The sequence below is a fragment of the Leptonychotes weddellii genome, chromosome 15 (genome assembly GCF_054177405.1).
Source record: "Leptonychotes weddellii isolate Sample4059 chromosome 15, ASM5417740v2, whole genome shotgun sequence".
NCBI lineage: Eukaryota > Metazoa > Chordata > Mammalia > Carnivora > Phocidae > Leptonychotes > Leptonychotes weddellii.
Window position 1 is genome coordinate 12,888,270 of NC_138383.1, and position 20,555 is coordinate 12,908,824.

At 39.8% G+C, this 20,555-nt stretch overlaps 1 protein-coding gene and 1 long non-coding RNA gene across 2 annotated transcripts in view; both read left to right on the forward strand.

The window, feature by feature from the left end:
- Nucleotides 1–20,555, forward strand: part of SMURF2 (SMAD specific E3 ubiquitin protein ligase 2) — a 113,673-nt gene that overhangs the window by 21,456 nt on the left and 71,662 nt on the right. The gene's annotated exons all lie outside the window — the stretch shown is intronic.
- Nucleotides 9,393–18,005, forward strand: LOC145717310 (uncharacterized). The gene is made up of 3 exons (XR_014140438.1): nt 9,393–10,087; nt 10,302–11,120; nt 11,340–18,005. It is a non-coding gene; the product is annotated as an uncharacterized LOC145717310 (long non-coding RNA).

A 20,555-nucleotide genomic window follows, 5' to 3' on the forward strand; every position in this document is an offset into this window, starting at 1 on the left:
AAGGCAGACGCTTAACGACTGAGCCACCCAGGTGCCCAGAAACACTCAAGTTTTAAAACTGGTTGAGAACCAAGTAATTACCTTAACCTGTGATATGTAGATCTTTAAGAAGTCTGTGGATTGGGGGCGCCTGGGTGACTCAGTCGTTAAGTGTCTGCCTTCGGCTCAGGTCATGGTCCCAGGGTCCTGGGATCGAGCCCCGCATCGGGCTCACTGCTCCGCGGGAAGCCTGCTTCTCCCCTCCCATTCCCCCTGCTTGTATTCCCTCTCTCGCTGTGTCTCTCTCTGTCAAATAAATAAATAAAATCTTAAAAAAAAAAAAGTGTGGATTGGTTTCAGGTGAGTACTGTGAATCCCTTGGGTTGTATGTAAAATTGTGTATGTGGACACTTTTTTTTTTCCCCTGGCATCGGGTCCAGTTTCATATTATAAAAAGTATCTTAGGTTAAGTGACTTAATCAGCAGTGGTCTTCTGACTCCTGTTTTGGTGTGAATTCCCCTGTTATGTCATGCTGTCTGCAGATTCTGAATTAGTGTACTTTAAAAGTTTTTAACTTTGCTATACAGTGAGAGGGGGAAAGTGCAGAGTTGCCTTGGGGTGGGTAGTTAGCTTGAACTATGAAGAAGACTACTTAGTACTTGTTCTGCTGTTGTGATTGACTTGAGGTGAGTTGTTACCCGGTTTTTGTATATTTTGTACATGATTTAAAAAAACTAGGGGCGCCTGGGTGGCTCAGATGGTTAAGCTTCTGCCTTCGGCTCAGGTCATGATCCCAGGATCCTGGGATCGAGTCCCGCATCGGGCTCCCTGCTCAGCGGGGAGCCTGCTTCTCCCTCTGCCCCTCTCTCTGTCTCTGTCTCTGTCTCTGTCTCTTACAAATAAATAAATAAAATCTTAAAAAAAAATAAACTAAAAAAACTAAAAAAAATGAATTAGCCAAATGTATATGCATGGCAAATTTAGCTTGTAGAAAAGATTATGCAGTGAAAAGATTAATTTCCATCTGCTTCCTACTTTCTTAATGTGGCTTCCCCAGATGTAATCAGTTACCAGTTTTACCTACTTTGTAAATTGCCTACTGCTGAACTAGAGGATGCTTGCAGTTTTGTCCCCTTCTCTTGGTAACTTATCCTGCTATTCCTTTTGGGAACCTCTTTTGTCCGCTCTCAGTCCAAGTAATTCCAATGTGCTGAGCCCATCTCTGGACTCAAGCTGTTCTGATCTTCAGCTAGAGAGAACATGAGCAAAAGCAAAGGATATAAAATACCAAGTTATATGTGTGGAGTAGGGTAGCGAGGGGAAGAAAAGGAACACCTGAGGTCAGATTGTACAGTGACTTAAATGATAGGCTAAGGAGTCTGGATTTTATCCAGTAGGTAGTCAGAAGTTAATAAACATTTCCAAACAAGGGAGGAATTTTGGATTTATAATTAATTCCCCATTCCTCCCAACCCTGACTGTAAAGCCCTGCCTTTTCTGCTTTGGAATCTCTCTAGACCCATCCCTTCCTTTTCCATTCTTACTCATTCTACTACCATAAGTCAGTCTTTATTACATCAGACAGATTGTTGCTGTAGTTAACAAATAAATGGTTTCTCTGCTTTGAGTTCTTTGTCCTGCAGTCCATTCTGGACATCACTATCAGATTAATCTTACCTAGAGCTTCACTTTGATCATGTCTTTTTCCTGCTCAGAAAACTTTAGTATCTCCCTCTTGTTGACAGGATAAGATCCAGACTTCTTAGCCTGTCTTTCAAGCCATTCCAAAAATTAACCTAGTCTACCTTTTAAGCCTTACCTTTTTTCCTTCATTAAACCTGGGTTCTAGAGAACTTGGAATATTCCTTTTTACCCTCTCATTTATCTTGCCCCCTCCACTTTAAAATTTTGTCTTTGTTTCTTTCTTCCTCCTGGGTTATCTCTTCTCTAGTCTCATCTCTACTGATTAAAAAATCGTATCCATCCCTAGAGTTCAGTTAAAATTATACCTCTCTTGTACAGCCTCTTCAGATTAATGAGAAGATAGTTTGAGTTCTTTCCTCTGAAATCTGAAAATTCTTTGCTTGCATTTAAGGCACTTGTTACTTAATGCTTTATACTGTGCTTGTTTGTCTTAACTACCTTGCTAGATGATAGAACTTTGTTATAGTGTTTATTTTCCACACACAGTGCTTCCATGCTTCCATATACTTGTGTGCTTGATAAATATTCTGTTAATGAGATTTTCCTACTTTGGACTGCCTTTTGTGCTGATGTGTTTTGGTAGTTCAGTTTAGCACTAATTGTTCAGCACTAATTTGATAGTAGTTGTTTTATGTTTCTTAGTCATGGTTTCCCAACTAGACTATAAAATTCTTAAGGACAGGAAATATGTCTAATCTGTACTTCCAGAATCCTTTCATAATATATGTATAATGTTTCTCGTTATTTATTTTTTTATAAGATTTTATTTATTTGACAGAGAGAGAGAGAACACAAGCAGGGGGAGTGGGAGAGGGAGAAGCAGGCTTCCCGCAGAGCAGGGAGCCCGATGAGGGGCTTGATCCCAGGACCCCGGGATCATGACCTGAGCCGAAGACAGACGCTTAATGACTGAGCTGCCCAGGTGCCCTCTATTCTGAATTTTTTAAATTGATTTGTAGAAGCTCTTTATATGTTCTGGATATTAATCCTTTGTTACACTCTGTTTTGTTTCTATTTCTTTTATTTTTTATTTTTTTAATTTTTTTTTAAAGATTTTATTTATTTATTTGAGAGAGAGAATGAGAGAGAGAGAGAGAGCATGAGAGGGGGGAGGGTCAGAGGGAGAAGCAGACCCCCTGCCGAGCAGGGAGCCCGATGTGGGACTCGATCCCGGGACTCCAGGATCATGACCTGAGCCGAAGGCAGTCGCCTAACCAACTGAGCCACCCAGGCGCTCCAGTTTTTTTTTTAACCTATGTCTTAGAGTTAACTGATTGTAAAAGCTGATTTGTAAACCTTGCTTTTGCAGGTACAGGCGCCCCTGTTTCTATTTCTTTTAAAACTTTGTTAATGGTAACTTCTGTCATACAGAAGTTTTTAAATGGTTGATTGTTGTGATGAGATTCATATTTAATATTCCATAAAGATTTAGTATGCCAGATTTTAACTTCTTAAGAAAAGTTTGATAAAAACTGATTATTGTTTCATTTTATTTTCTTGCTGTTATATAACATGGACACTTAAAAATCATACTTCTAAGTGTAAAGTTGTATACAGGCCTCCTTTTGTTCCTAATTTTAAATAATAAGGATAGCAATTTAAATGGTTGGATTATGTCTGGTGATAGCGAAACTTTTTTTTTTTTTTAAGATTTTATTTATTTATTTGACCCAGAGAGAGCACGCACAAGCAGGAGGAGTGGCAGGCAGAGGGAGAGGGAGAAGCAGACTCTCTGCTGAGCAGAGAGCCCCATGTGGGGCTCCATCCCAGGACCCTGGGATCATGACCTAAGCCGAAGGCAGATGCTTAACTGACTGAGCCACCCAGGCGCCCCCAAAATGACTTAACTTTTAAGGCAGTAGGTTCTGGATAGCTTTTTTTTTTTTTAACTTTTTTTCCCACACAGTTGATTTCTTTTAGAATTGATACATTTTCCTGAGAAATGAAAGCCTAGAAAACCTGTTTATTTTCTGTTAAAAAAAAAAAGTGAAATCTGTATCACTTTGGACTAAAGTCTCTTTTTTGTTTTAATAAGCATGTAATTACGGTACTTGAACAAGAGATTGATTCTAAGCATATATACAAATAGAATTTATGGTCTCCAACAGTTTTGAGCATATTTTCTGTAAGGATACTGTGGAGGAAATTCTGTCCTGAGTAAGTGGTTAGTAAACTGATTCTAGCAATGTTTAACCCCTTTCAAAATATGAAATAATTAAAAATAAAAAATAATGACAGGGCGCCTGGGTGGCTCAGTTGGTTAAGCGACTGGCTTCGGCTTAGGTCATGATCCTGGAGTCCCTGGATTGAGTCCCGCATTGGGCTCCCTGCTCGGCGGGGAGTCTGCTTCTCCCTCTGACCCTCCCCCCTCTCATGTGCTCTCTCTCATTCTCTCTCTCTCAAATAAATAAATAAAATCTTTAAAAAAAAATAATGACAAAAAATTTATCTCGACAAAGTAGACATTTTCCTAAAATGCAGGGTTATTTAACTATAGAAGATATGCTAAGTGATCACCCATTAATAGAATAAAATGGGAAAAGGATATTTTCATCATAATTGATGTAGGAACAGATTTTAACACCCACTTATGTTAAAAAATGCTTAGAAAATTAAGCTTAGAAGAAACTTTCTTAACTTCATAGTGGGTTACCTACTAAAATCATAAAGGAAAAATCATACTGAATGATCAGATGGTAGAAGTATTCTCTCTAGGATAAGGAATAAGTTCCGAAAGTCCAGTATTACTGCTTTTATTCATCACTGCATCATTGTAAGGAAATACTTACAAGACAAGAATAAATATAAGAATTAGAAAGGAAGACATAAAATCACAAATGGCAGGGGCATCTAAGTGGCGCAGTCTGTTGAGCAACCAACTCTTGGTTTCTGCCCAGGTTGTGATATCAGGGTTGCAAGATGGAGCCCCATGTTGGGCTCAGCGTGGAGTCTGCTTAAGTTTCTCCCTCTTCCTCTGCCCCTCTCTCCCACTCTCTCTGTCAAATAAATAAATAAACCTTTAAAAAAAAAACAAAACAGAAATGGCATAAAAACGTAGGGCTAGGGACAATACCCTGCAATAATGACCACCATATTTAAGGGTAGAATAAAGGACCCAACAAGAGTTGCACTGAACTAATTTTTAAATTTAAATGTGATAAACCTATTTCTGCTACTTGACAGTTTGAAGTTTTTTATTTTCTTTTAATAAACCCTCAAAAGTTGTTTACCTCATTTGGGGAATAAAGCACCCATGAGTCTTTTTGTGTCTGTGACGGTCATTTTTAGTGTTAAACAGAGCAAGCTGCAAATAATTTCTGAGATTACTTCAGGATGTCATTACTCTTCCTTGGCAAAAAAAAGCTTTCATATTGGTATTCACAGTAATTGGTGAATTTGTAGTTCTCAGTTGATTCTGAGGTAAATTATCCTCATTGTGCAAATTCATTCATTTTGTTGCCTGCTTTGTTAGAATAAGGCCCTGAATGTGGTATTAGTGCTGTATGGACGGATGGAAGCATGAATGAGGCTGTCTTTCCCTTCTGGAGATCAATTATATCTTCAGTGACAAAAATCACGTAAACAGATGTTTCATTTGTTCATATCCCAAATAACTCATTTGATATATGTGTAATTTTTATATAAGGGATGTATATCAAATATGGGAAAATAGTGAAGTAATTGGGTCTGTTTTTGGACTTTCTATTCTATTCCGTCAGTCTGTTTGTTAATGCAACAACGCCTATGTCTATTTATCTGTTAGTGATTTTAATTATAGAGGCTTTGTAGTTTGTTTCAGTATCTGGTAGGACTACTCTCCTCTACCCCATAGCTTTTCCTTTTCTGTGTTTTTCTAGCTATTTGTGATATTTTTCATATGTAATTAGGTATGTTTTTCCAGCTCCAGAAAGAAGTTGCTGGTATTTTTATTGGGATTTCATTAAATTCATAAATTAACATAGGGGCAGTATTTTAATGATGAGTGAAACTTTTTTTAAGATTGTATTTGTATTGAGAGAGAGAGAGCACACACACACACACACACATGTGAGCAGGGAGAGGGGCAGAAGCAGCGGGAGAGAGAGAGTCCCAAGCAGACTCTGTGCTGAGCACAGAGCCCAGGTCGGGGCTCGATCTCATGACCCTGAGATCATGACCTGAGCCAAAATCAAGAGTTAGATGCTTAACTGACTGTGCCACCCAGGTGCCCCGATGAGTGAAAAATTCTAATCAATAATAAGGGATTTCATTTCATTGATTACATTTTTCAGAGATCAGAGAGTGTAATGTTTCTACTTTATGAACATTCTGGGGGTGCCTGGGTGGCTCAGTCAGTTGGTTAAGCATCCAACTCTTGGTTTCGGCTCAGGTCCTGATCTCTGGGTCCTGAGATTGAGCTCCACGTGGGGCTTCTCACTCAGTGGGGAGTCTGATTGGGATTTTCTCCCTTCCCCTCTCCCTCCCCCTCTGCCCATCTCCCTGCTCGTGTGCGTGCTCTCTCTCTAAAATAGATAAAATCTTAAAAAAATATATAAACATTCTGATTTTTTCGGGAGACTGGTCCTAATATGATCAGTTTCTGTTATGGTTCTATGTGTATGTGTGCTTAATATCCCCTATTATCAGGGTATTATATATAAAATCTGTCAGAACACACAATATTTGTATACTGTGCTTTTACATGTGTTCCTGTCTTTGTCTTCTTTGTAATTCTTTAAATAGATATAATAAAATGCTCATCCCCAATTCTTTTACTTTAGTTACCTCAGTTATTACTTGGATGAAGCTCATCTTGCAGTGAGACTCCTCAGAAGTGTCCATGGATAGAATATTTGAGTTCTTGTACATTTGAAAACAACTGTTTTTTAAGTCTTGATACTTGAAAGATCGTTTTGCTTGATGTGAAACCCTTGGCTTGCCCTTTCTTTCCTTAAATTTCTTGAAAATGCTTCTCCACAGTTGCCTTTCTATGTGTTGTTCTTGGGAAGTTTGATATCAGCCTGTTTTCTTAGGAGTACTAATGTGATCTTGCCTGGAAGCTCTGGGGATTTCTCTTTGTCTTTAAAGTCTAGTTTTACTAGGATAATGTCTCAGAATTTATTGCTTGAGTCTGTTTTCCCAGGTATACGATGGGCCCTTTTCAAGATGTAGATTTGCTTTCTCTTATTTCTGGAAAGTTGTTTTGTATTATGACTTTAAATATTAAAAGTTCTAAAAATCTTTTATTTTGTTTTTCCTCCCTAGAGACTCCCAATTACATGTGTATGTATTGACCTTCTTTGTCTCCTTTCCATTTCAGTCTCTTTCTCTCTGCCTCCTTTTAACTCCTTTTTATTCTCTTGGTTGTCTTCCTGCCTTTCTTCAGTGACCCTTGTTAGCTTTTCATTTGATTCTGTTCTCCCATTGACCGTAATTTTTTTTTTCTTCCCCATTTCTGCAGTGGTTTTATCTTTCTTCAGTTTCTGTCCTGCGTTTGGTCAATTATTGTTGCTTTTTTCCTCCTCCTCCTCTTCCTGATTCTTTTCCACTTTTCCTTTTCCTTCTTCCCTTTCTGCTCTTCGTTTTTGTACATCTCTGAACTCTTGTTTGAGCATATTTAATTCAACTAGGAGTGTTTGTCAAAGGGTTTTTTTCATCTTTTTTTTTTTGTGGGGGACAGTTTTTAACAGCTGAAGTGTTTTGTTTCCATTTTCTGTTTTTATAGTATCTTTGTATGGAGAATATAAAATTCTTCATAGTTTTTTTTTTTTCTAATCTCTTGGTAGTTGCCTGTGTTCTTCAGTTACCTCTAAATATAGTATTGAGAGCTGTGTACAGTGTTTTAAGCATACTATTGAAGCCTCAGATTTGTAGAGATGAGAATTTTACTGATACCCATGATACTCTAATTGAAGTTGTGAAATCATTCATGTTATGTGAACAGCAAACCAATGAAGGTAGTTGAGTCCTGGAATTTAGGCTTGCCATACAGTGAATATGACACATTTAATGGTTATTCTTATGTTGTTTGGTAAATATGTGCTAAGGGGTTTATGTAAATGACTGTTTTTACTAGCTAATACAAACATTTCACCTGGGATGGAATGATACTGGAGTGGGTGTGGAGGAGTCCGTGGAAAGGGCATTTCTTGCCTCTGCTTCTGTTTTTATACTGCACTTTCTCTTTGAAGTTATTGTTCCCTCTGATTTTAAGGGATTCTGATCAACTCCCATTATCCTGGTTATAGAGGATCTCTCGTTAGGGATTCTGCCTTTTTTTGTAATAATACCATGTACCTGTGTTGCCAAGTAAGGTTTCCCCTGCTTGTCCAAAAGTAGAGCATTGCAATGACACCTTTTGTAAGCTGAAATTGCATATAGCAAAGAAGTGATTACCATTTTGTAGAATCGAAAATCTTCATATTTGGGCACCTGGGTGGCTCAGTCAGTTAAGTGTCTGCCTTCGTCTCAGGTCATGATCCCAGGGTCCTGGGATCGAGTACCACATCCGGCTCTTTGCTCAGCGGGGAGCCTGCTTCTCCCTCTCCCGCTGCCACTCCCCCTGCTTGTGCTTTCTCTCTGTGAAGTAAATAAATAAAATACTTAAAAAAAAAAGAAAAAATCTTCAGATTTCTTTTGGTTAGTGAAAACAGGTACTGATATAGGTCTGTCCTAAGAGCGAAGTGGCGTAAAGCAAACTTTCAGATAGTGAAGGAAACCTGTATTAAGAAATTCTTTACCTAAATCTTCTCATCTAATTCTCAAAGTAATCCTATGAAGTAGGTGGGTACAAATATAACTATATCATCCTCAGAAAACACTGATGATGGTTAAGTCATTTGTACTTAGAAGGGCTTAAAGCTAATAAGTGTGGGGGAGCTGGAATTTGAACACAGATGTGTTTTACTCAAGGTTCTGTGTTATACTGTCTTCCTAAACTTTAGACCTCTTGACAGGTCTAGAGGCCTTTGAACAGTTTCCCCCCACCCTTCCCCAGGCAGTTCCTTTTTGTCTTTCCCCTTGAGCCAAAAAAAAAAAAAAAAAAAGGGAGGGGGGACACACAGAAGCATTTGTAAGTTCCTTTAGAACCAGATTTTAGGTCAAATAGGCCCTGTGAGTGTTTCGAATTAAGAGATGTTTGTTTTTTTTTTCTGCCCATGTCTCTTTTTGACAGCTGCCTGAGTGTAATCAATTGGGGATTCATTTCATTTAATTAGCAAACATTCCCTGGGAGGATTAATGTTAAGAGTGTGTTGGGACACAGTGACTTATTAACCATGTGGTGTGGATTACAGAGGACATTTTAGCCATCCCTCAGACATCTGAACTAATGGAGAAATTTGTGATCAATGTGTTAAAAGTAAATTAAGTTAAACTTCTGGAGATTGAAGTCCCCCCCCCCTTTTAAGATTTTATTTATTGAGACAGCACAAGTTGGGGGAAGGGCAGCAGCAGCAGGGGAGGGAGAAGCAGACTCCCTGCTGAGCAGGGAGCCCAGTGAGGGAACTCAATCCCAGGACCCTGAGATCATGACCTGAGCTGAAGGCAGATGCTTAACTGACTGAGCCACCCAGGCACCTCACCCTTTTTCCCCTTTTTAAATTTTTTTTTTTTTAAAGATTTTATTTATTTATTTGAGAGAGAGAGAGACAGAGAGCATGAGAGGGAGGAGGGTCAGAGGGAGAAGCAGACTCCCCGCCGAGCAGGGAGCCCGATGTGGGACTCGATCCCGGGACTCCAGGATCATGACCTGAGCCGAAGGCAGTCGCTTAACCAACTGAGCCACCCAGGCGCCCACCCTTTTTCCCCTTTTTAAAAAGAGAGGCTTAGAACACCAGAGTGATGGCTGGCTAATGGATGATCTGAGAGGCAGTATATGATAGTGAAGTGCAACTTCGCAGGGTAGCTGTATGTTGATCTTCTCTAGACTTTCATTTTCTTCTGTAGAATGGGAATAGTATTAATCCAGAGAATTTCATGAGCTAATCCATGTAAGTGTTTAGCCCAGTGCCTGAGAAGTAGTAAACACTCAGTGAATATTAGTTGTTGTGTAAATACTTTTTACACCCAATAAAGAGGGTATGAAAATGAGTTCAAAAGTAGAGTTTAGGATCTTGTCACATTTCACTGGTTTTTTTTGTTGTTTGCGGGTAGGGATGGGCATTGGTTAAATGCATTTTGTCTCATGAAACAGTAGATCGAGGAGCTGGTGTTTGAAGAAGACCTGTCAGGGTGTGTTCCTCATTCATCCAGGCCAGTTAATTTTCCTTTTGAGATCTGAAACTTGACCTGTCAAGTCCCCTTTTATACTTCTTTCCGAATTTAAATATCCATATGGGTCTCTCATATTAAAAAGTCTTACTTTTGCCCTTTTCCTTTAGTTCCTGTATTCTTTTAAAAAGTTTGACTTTTAGGGGCGCCTGGGTGGCTCAGTCGTTAAGTGTCTGCCTTCAGCTCAGGTCATGGTCTCAGGGTTCTGGGATCGAGCCCCACATCGGGCTCCCTGCTCCGCGGGAAGCCTGCTTCTCCCTCTCCCACTCCCCCAGCTTGTGTTCCCTCTCTCGCTGTGTCTCTCTCTATCAAATAAATAAATAAAATCTTTAAAAAAAAAAAAAGTTTGACTTTTAGATAAGAATAGTCCCCTCTCATTACTATTCACATTTTCACCTTTCATTATATGCTAGTACAGTCTTTGCTCAGCACTCTTCCAGAATTGCTCTTGGTGAGGAGACCTCACAAATTCATTTAAAGGAGGTAATTTTAAGGGTACCCTAGAGCTAGTTGAGTGCTGGTGCAAGTAGGGCCTCTGGGGATGTTTAAGTTCTCTTCAGTCCTATCCAAGGAAAGCTCTTAGCTGGAGCTGTCAAGAAGTTTGTAAAAGCAGGGGCGCCTGGGTGGCTCAGTTGGTTGGGCGACTGCCTTCGGCTCAGGTCATGATCCTGGAGTCCCGGGATTGAGTCCCGCATCGGGCTCCCTGCTCGGCAGGGAGCCTGCTTCTCCCTCTGACCCTCCCCCCTCTCATGTACTCGCTCTCTCTCATTCTCTCTCTCTCTCAAATAAATAAAATCTAAAAAAAAAAAAAGTTTGTAAAAGCAGCTTGTTCTTCATCAGTTCAGCTACTGAGTGGCAAACTGGTTGATACTTATGGTTTTCTAAAGGACAGTTAAAAAAACCTATTTTGGGGGCACCTGGGTGGCTCAGTCAGTTAAGCATCTGCCTTTGGCTCAGGTCATGATCCTGGGATCCTGGGATGGAGTCCTGCATCGAGCTCCCTGCTCAGCGGGGAGCCTGCTTCTCCCTCTGCCACTGCTGCTCCCCCTGCTTGTGCGCTCTCTGTCAAATAAATAAATCTTAAAAAACCCCAAGCCTATTTGGGGTAAATTTGTTTCAACTCTGGATGGACCATCATTTATTTTTTCTCCCCCTTGTCCTAGAGCCTTTAAATAGAAATCTTTAGGTCTGGGGCGCCTGGGTGGCTCAGTTGTTAAGCGTCTGCCTTCAGCTCAGGTCATGATCTCAGGGTCCTGGGATCGAGCCCCGCATCTGGCTCCCTGCTCCGCGGGAGGCCTGCTTCTCCCTCTCCCCCTCCCCCTGCTTGTGTTCCCTCTCTCGCTGTGTCTCTCTCTGTCAAATAAATAAATAAAATCTTTAAAAAAAAAAAAAAAGAAATCTTTAGGTCTGATAGTATTAACAGACAGTCCTGCCTTACTGCTTACACCAACCTGTTGTACCAGTTTGGGTGTGGTGGCCGGAACTCACTTCTTGTGTTTTGGCAGGTTAGTTCTCTGCATGCTTGCAGAGTAACAGGTTCCCTTTCTTTTGTGGCATTTAATTGAGCAGGATCATATAATTTTAGAAATTCCCAGTTGACTGATAATCTCTCAAATGAAGTGGTTTTCTACTTGATGTAGACAGGACTTTGGAAGCCTCTTGTAAAAAAAAAAATTCTTTTAGGGTCTTTGGTAACCACTTAATCTGCATTAACTTTGTATTTCACAACGTAGGGGCGAAAGCAGATGATTATTTCCTCTAGTCACCTCAAGTGGCTAGTCTTTCCTGTCATTCATTGTCTCCTTTTGTAAAACCACCCTGTTCACTGAGCTCAGGTTTATAGCTAATCTTCATATATATTATGAGAGCATTTCTGGGTTCAGACGACGTATAGAAAATACAAGTAGTTTCATATCTCTCAGCTTGGAACTTGTTCAAAATATGAAATAGCTTCTTCCAGGAATCTTTTGTGATTTCCCAGGTCATTCTTTTAAACCTTACTAAGTAGTTATTGTTTTTATAGGTTTTCTCTGCATCTTCTGGGTCTAAGCCTTTATTTTCACCACCAGGAGCCTATGTTTTAGGATAAGTATTTTTCTTGCAGTCACGTCACCAGATTCATTTCCTGTAGACTTTAGGTCAAAACTGTTGTCTCAAGGCAGCCTTCTTTGGTGGGTGTTCTTCTAGGCTCTTCCCGTAGGAGGTTTCTGAATAGGCTTTCTTTGGTTCTGAATAGTTTACCTGTTTATTATCATGATTGTTTTTCCTGGCCTCTATTCTCTTAGTTCTGTTTTTCTGTTTGCTTTCTGTCTCCTTTTGCTATGTTGTTTTTAAAATTCTATTAACGTTGCTCTTCTTAGCCTCTTTTCTTAAGATTATTTGTCGTTCTTTCTAGCCTTTCTTTCTCCTGCTGTGTAACTAAAAAATCTTCTTTAAGATTCTGACCTAGGACATCAGTCCCAGTCTCCAAGATTCTTTTTCAGGACCTCACTTGGTTCCTCTGGAAATTTTATCTATTTAGAAATTTGTGGCTTCCTCTGGTCTGGTTGTTCCTTTAATTCTAGTGCAGTGAAAACTGCTCTAACTTAAGGATTCTTAAATACTCTTTACAATTTATAATCATGTTTTGGGGAGGGTTGAAGTTGCCACAGTAGATGAGGGGAGGCTATTTTCTCTTTAGATTTTATCCATAAGTAAACAGCAAAATGTGGTTTCTAGAGTATGAATTTTGAAGTGAAAAAAGAATTTGGGTTTTAAGTCTTCCTTTTCTGCTTGGTATTTTTTTTTTCTTTTTTGTTAAGAGAGAGCGGCAGGGGGTCGGGGGAGAGGGGCAGAGGGAGAGGGAGAATCAGCATGGAGCTCCATCTCACAACCCTGAGATTGTGACCTGAGCTGAAATCAAGAGTCGGCCGCTTAACTGACAGAGCCACCCAGGTGCCCCTGCATGGTATTTTTGAGGCTCTGAGTAGTTTTTTCCTCATCAATAAAATTATATCCACCTCCTAAGATTGTTGGAGGACTAAAAGGACAGTTTCTATAAAATATACCTAGAAGATAGTATTTACATACCAAAGGTTTTTTTTTTTTTTTCCTTCCCTTAAGGAGTAGACCTCAGTTAACTAACCTTATTGTGGTAATCATTTTGCACATCATCAGTTGTAGGGCCCCTGGATGGTGTAGTCGGTTGAGTGTCCGACTTGATTTTGGCTCAGGTCGTTATCTCAGGGTCGTGAGATTGAGCCCTGTGGCGCGCTCCAAGCTCAGCACGGAGTCTGCTAAAATTTCTCTCTCCCTCTCCCTCTGCCCCTCCGTGTGTGTATGTGCTCTCTCTCTCAAATAAATAGATAAATCTTAAAAAGAAAATTATCAGTTGTGCACCTTAAATTTACACAGTGTTATGGGTCGATTATATCTTAATAAAGCTGGGGGGTAAAAAAAGAAACAGACCATTAAAGTAGTGAAGTCCAACATACTGAGACCATCATTCATTCAGTAAAGAAATATTTATTGGGCATTTGATCTGTGTCAGGCACTATGGTAGGAGAAGAGGTGTTAAGACATCTTTGTTTCTGAGGTAGCTTACAGGGTGGTATTTCAGTTTATTCTGGTAAATGCTATGGTACCATGAGAAGACTGAGAAAGAAAAATCAAACTTGGCCAGTAACTCAGTAGGTGTTAAGGATCACTTTCTGCTGGGAAATGATGATTGTGCTCAATTTTTAAGGATTATTAGGATTTAGCTATGTATATAAGCTGGGTAATAGTGAAGGAGATATTCTATATTGATGGAGTATAGTGATATTAGGCTGGAGAAGATGGTGTTCAGGGACCAAATTATAAAGTACCATGTGTGCTAAGGTGTTTTGGCAAGCCCTTGAAGGATTTTAAGCAAGTAAGTGATACAGTATGAGTTCTGTTTTAGAAAGTTTACTATGGAGGGTGTGTAGATGATGGATAGAGGTTAATTTCCAAGCTTTCTTGATGACAGTGTGGATTGGTGATACTGTTAAACTTGAGGGGGAGAGGGAAAGATAAAATTTGATAGTGGGGAGAACCCTAGAAACCATTACCAAAGAGAAAAATAAAGACTATTAGAGATCCAGATTGGAGCACTGAATGAAGAACTTTTATTGCTAAGCAGGGAACCTGATCTAGCACAAAGCCTAGGGAGGAGTGAGAGTCATTTGAGGAGTGAGAAATGAAGACCTTTTAAACCCAAAGACTATGAGACAGTGTCTTTCATATTAGGAAAGCAAAGTGCTATTGGTAGGCTGGTGACATATGGATTTGTTGGTCAGATAAGCCATTGACTGGCCAGAAGTAATCTGTCTTGAGTGTATATGGATGTTCCTGTCTTGAGATTATGATGTATAGCTAGCTGCCAATGCATAGGCTATCCTGTAAACATATGTTTTAACTGTACAAGGAACTAAACATAGTTAAACTCAGTCTCACTATGCCAAGAGAACACAGTGATCATTTGGTATTTGATTTAAATCCCCAGAAAAAAGACTAGAACAATCATTTAAAAAAAAAAACCAAAAAACAAATCATTCTGTTTTCCTCCAGTATCTTGTTAAGAAGTTGTCTATATATGTAGTCATCAGCTTGATCTGTGGTTCTGGGGCAAGTTGTGTATTTCTTGGAGTTTTCTGCTTCTGGAGTTATTTTAATAAATCCACTGGTCTGGATTGGTTTCACTGTGACACATTAACCTATGCATCAACACCTTAAAGCTTGACTGTTGTAGGGGCGCCTGGGTGGCTCAGTTGTTAAGCGTCTGCCTTCGGCTCAGGTCGTGGTCCCAGGGTCCTGGGATCGAGCCCCGCATCGGGCTCCCTGCTCCGCGGGAAGCCTGCTTCTCCCTCTCCCACTCCCCCTGCTTGTGTTCCCTCTCTCGCTGTGTCTCTCTCTGTCAAATAAATAAATAAAATCTTTAAAAAAACCAAAAAAAACAAAACTTGATTGTTGTAAGCTGTTGATAGGAGGACTTGAAAAGGTCCCTTGAGGTGAGGTCCTCTCCAGAGGAAAGATCATTTACACTTATTGGGGATAAGACTGAGTAACTCAGGTTAATCTCTCACAGTGTTTAGCTAGATTTGCATGTAAGAGTACAGAATAAACTTTTAGTGGATTTGGGGCCCAGTTGTGTTGGGCATATTGTAACAATTTCATATGGAGAAAGTCTGTGTGAGCTCTGAGGAAGCAATTGCATGGCCATTGATGCTTGTGGAAAAACTTTAGGCTAGGAAGAGTAAAGGATTTCTGAAACATTAGAGATAATATGAACAGTGGAGTTTCTATGTTAAGAGAAATACATTACAGACTTTGTTTAACTTCTCCAATGAAATGAATTCCTTGATCATTTGACAGGAAGGTAGGGGTTCCTCATGTTTCACTAAGCAGTGAACCTGCTTCAGTGCCTACATGTTCATTGGTTGCAGCATATCCTGTACAGGGAATGCTTTTGTCATTTTTAAGATAAGTCATTGCACAAACAATGTTAAATCAGAATTGACAAAAGCAGGTGTCTGTAGGATCAGAGCTGGGCATAATTAATTAGTTTTTGAATTATTGTTCAGCAATCATGTAGTTCCCCATTATCTGAGAAGGAATTGATGTTGCAAGAGTAAGTTTGAACAGAGTTGAAGGGTGATACAAAAAGTGAACAAAAAGGGATTTCATAAGAGGTAAGATGGTTGACAAATGTCAAATGTTGCTTAGAAGTAACAAGAATTGGGTAGCACGTGGGACCCATCGAGTGCATAGAGAAAGTGACCAAATGCAAACAGGGACAGTATGTCTTAGCAAGATAAGCAGTAGGCTTCTGGTGTGAACAGTGCTGTTAGATTACTTATGGAAGGAATTGAGGAAAGTTAGGTGTTTCGTTAAGAGCTACTGTGAGGGGCGCCTGGGTGGCTCAGTCGTTAAGCGTCTGCCTTCGGCTCAGGTCATGATCCCAGGGTCCTGGGGTCCTGGGATGGAGCCCCATATCGGGCTCCCTGCTCTGCAGGGAGCCTGTGTCTCCCTCCTCCACTCCCCCTGCTTGCGTTCCCTCTCTGGCTGTGTCTCTCTCTGTCCAATAAATAAATAAAATCTTTTAAAATTAAAAAAAAAGCGCTACTGTAATTCTAAGGATCACAATTCCATTGATGCCCTGAGATCTTTAACAAATCTGTAGTCCTTTCCATTAGTTTTCTCAAGGAGCAATAGGGGAGTATTACAAAAGACAACACACTTTGTTCTAATAAAGGCTCAATATGAGATTTGTTCTTGATAATCACTTCAGGTTTAACTATTGGAGTGACTGAGGCAGAGTTTTGTAAGGATTAGTTTGAACTCTTAATGGAGTCAGCAGCATATATCCTGCCTGTGTCAGTAAAATTCTTAGTTCAGAGAGTACAGGTATCATTAACAGTGGGTTAGGAGAGCCCAGAAGGCACAAGACAACAAGGGTGTCTAGGGCTGCGATAATTTGGTTTTGTGCACACTTTTCATTTGGGATCTCTAAATATATGCCTTCTGCAGAGCATTTAATTTGACAGTGCTATCTACAGAACAAGCTTCAACCTAGCAAATTATACAGAGCAGAGGTCATACTAATGGACTAATTAAAATTGGTAAAAGTTGGGAGACTGGGAAGATATTAGAGTTATTGGTGATACCATCACTATTATTCTTTTAGTACAGTGAGGAAGAGTAGAAAGGAATTTAAGGGAGAAACAGAAGACCCTATACCCACTAGGAATTTGTAGGTCTGTTCTTGAACAGAAAATTATCTTCATCTTGTCCGGTAACAGCAGACAATATAAATAGGATATTATGGAGATTCTCAGAGGTATGTCTGTACTGTATCTCTAATTTAGATTGTTGGATTCCTTTCTTGTTTTTTAAGGGACAGTGACTTTTCTAGTACCTGAATTTTTCATAGATGCAGCATCTCCCCCAGGACAGTTCTTTATCTGTCATACGAGTGAAGGTTGGACTTTAAGTTGTTTAATTTAAAGGGACATGTGGGCCTCCCCTCCCCTTTTCATTGTTTCAGAGTTCTTTGATAATATTCTGTTGTAATTCACCTAAATAATCTGTTTGCCAGTCTGGTTATTTTTGGTTTTAATCTGTTAAAGGGGTGAAAAGACCTTGTGGTGGTCTGACTCTAGGTCTGTATCAAAATATTTCCTAAAATTTTTAAAATCTTCTAATTATGAATGATTTTGCTTGCAATTTTAGATTTTGGTCCAATCTACTTTGGTAAGAAAGGCTTCTGGGATGGCCAGAAGCACTTTTCTGTGTCTTTAGCTTTCTTTAAACTTTCTTCTGATTTGGGATATCTGATCTGCATTAGGATCCTGCCTTGTTTTTTTGAATCATCTTTGACATTCTGTTGGGGAAATTAGTAGTCTGTATAAGCTTATGAAGTTCTGGAAGGCCTGGGAGTATAAGTGTCTAAAAGTATTCTAAATTCCTCAGAGAACCTTTGGTTCTTAGTGGGTTTGGGGATTCCCTCAGGTAGTAAAGTTTAAAAACAACAGCCTGACCTTCTTTTGAAGAGTGATAAATCCTTAATGGAAATTGCATGATTGTCTGTTCCTCACTATGTGGGTGCTCAGCAACAAGGGAGGAGATAGGACCATTATATTTAAGGGAGGAAGATATTACGGAAACCCATGATGATAAACTGAGACAAGTATGAGGTCCTCATCTGAAGAATCAGAACATTGGGATTCTAGAACACTGGGTAAAGGCTAAGCTTTCACGGCAGGAAGTTAGGCACTGAGAATAAGCTGCCTTTTCTTTAGCTTTTGCCGGGGAATCATTCAAGGAAGTTCGTTATGAGCTATTGAGGCATTTAGATGTCTTGGTGTACCGGTTTAGATGGTAGACTATTGTCTTGGGGGTTTTGCCTCCTTTGGTTCTAAAGTATTGCAGAAGTATAAGTCATTACTGAAATTATGATTTCCCCAGAGTGGCTACTGCAATTATAAACTATCCCTGGTGTAATTATACCATATTATTAGAAATGTATATGAACTTGGACTATAATGAATATACATATACTTGGTTCTTTGAATTGACAGCCCCTACAACAAATACAAAAAGGAGATTCCTTTACTATGTGGTAGACAAATGTATACACAGAGTAGCTAGGCAGTTGAGAGGGAGGCAGTAGTCCAGTGTCTTGAATCTGGCCCAAACCATGAGTTTTCTGAGGAATCTCTTAAACAAGACACAGGTGGACTAACAACAGACATACACAGAATGGATCTTCTCTCTGTGTCACTCAAGAAAGAGATCGAATTTCCTCTCCATCTCCAGGAGAAACCAGATGGCTCTGAGCCAGAATAAACAGAGACTTGTGGGACAGAACGGAACAAACTCAGAGCTGAAATCAGCTGAATCACTATCAGAAGGTGCCAAAACCCTGCTTAAATCCAGGGCTCAGTAGGTTCTTAAGTGTCGGTGGTCTGTCAGCTTCACTGGTAGCTCAATCATATGATCTCTGTGAGACCTCCAAACTGTTAAAGAAAGCAATAACGACTCTTAGAGACCAAAGACTGAGCACTAAGTGAAAAAGCTTTATTGCCAAGCATGGAACCTGATCCAGCCAAGAGTTTGAGGAGGCTCTCAAGGATGAAGTTCAGGGCAGGAGAAATGGGGTTGGTAGGTTTTTTAAAGCCAGAAGACCATGAATTATCTTTACTTCATATTAGAAGAGCCAAATCTTTTAGTGTTACTACTGATTGGCTGGTGATATCTGCGTTTATTGGTTGGTAAGCACTGGACTGGCCGGAGATAGTCTGTAGCATATGTGTGGTACAGAATTATGTCTAGCTGCCTCTGTTTTGTACATAATTTGTGTGAGGAATATGTCACCCATCTGCTTCACTGGCATCAGCAGGCCGGGTAGCCAGGTCAGGGTTTATCAAGAGTTAAGTAGTTTATTGGATATGAGGGGATGGGTTTTAGGAGGGAGGTCTGGGTATGGTTCTATAGCTATATACTTTGAAATGTGGTCTAGTACAGAAAAATACCAGCTTTAATGGGTCTTAATCTGTTCTTAACTTATGTAATAGTGTTCTAATTGTTGATGTACAATAAACCACCCCAAAACTTAGTGATGTAAAACGACATTTATTTTATTTGAGAAACTGCAATTTATACAGGGAGCGACAGGCTCAGTTTGTTTCTCTTTCACTCAGCATCAGCTGGGGTGGCTCAAAGGCTGGGACCTATGTTATCTGAAGATTCACTAATATTCACTTGTGGCTCAGCTGGCTGTCAGCTGGGACCTCAGCTGGAACTCTCACTGAAATTCCTACAGGTGGTCTCTCTATGTGGCCTAGCTCAGTTCCAGGGTGAGTACTCAGAGAACCAAATCACTTCCAAATATCATACATTGGGGTTAGGTTTCAACATACGAATTTTGGAAGGACACAAATACTCAGTCCATAGCATACTTACTTTCCAACTATATCAAAATTATATACCTTAATTTCCATTAAAGAACACTTTACTAAAAATAAAACATTATCTGAGATTTTCCAAATGTGGGAATAAAGGTTTATGAACTACAAATAGTGAAACATTTTTTACTTCATTTTTTTTACAGATCTTATTACAGGGCCCGTCACATTTTAGTTGCTACAATAGATGCTCTTGAGGATACAAAAACCTAATAACCCTTTGAAACAAAACTCCTAAAAATTCTGCCCTTGCAGGATAAGTGATAAAATAAGTGATATTCAGATCATTATGTAAAAGTGCTATGTGTCTGAATTTTCCTAGTGGCCCAGAGAGCTTTCAGAGAATGAGTTTCTCAGGTTTTGTCCAGATATGGTGGATTTTATGCGTAGGTCTCAGTGGACAACTTCCTTTTTAGAGTGACTCTACATAGCAGAAAATGTGTACATTAGCTCTAATCTAGAGTTTTTTTTAAGGGAATGCAGGTATGTCTTTCATGTGATAATTAAGGTCTTAATCTGTTACTCCTAAATGGTTTTTTTCTGTTTAATTAAATCTAGATACAGATTTTGTCTATTTTAAAGATAAAATTGTCTATTTTTTGTGACAAAGAGCCAGGTGCCCCAAACCTGGCTCTTTAAAAAAAAAAAAAGAACAAAAGATGAGGGAGGTCTGGGTGCCTCAGTTGGTTAAGCGTCTGCCTTCGGCTCAGGTCATGATCCCAGGGTCCTGGGATGGAGTCCACGTCGGGCTCCCTGCTCAGTGGGGAGTCTGCTTCTCCCTTTGCCTGCCGCTCCCCCTGCTTGTGCTCTCTCCCTCTGACAAATAAAAAAAATCTTTAAAAAAGCCCAACAAGATGAATGTGAAAAAATATTAGGTAAAACTTCCAACTGTACTAGAAAAATATAAGTGTATAAGATCCTTTGTTATTATTTTAATGAGTTTTTTTCAAGATTTTATTTATTCATTTGAGACACAGAGATAGAGAGCATGAGCAGGGAGAGAGGCAGAGGGAGAGGAGAAGCAGGCTCCCCGCTGAGCCAGGAGCCAGACATGGGGCTCAATCCCAGGACCCTGGGATCATGACCTGAGCCGAAGGCAGACGCTTAACCATCTGAGCCACCCAGGCGCCCCTTTAATGAGATTCTTTTTTTTTTTT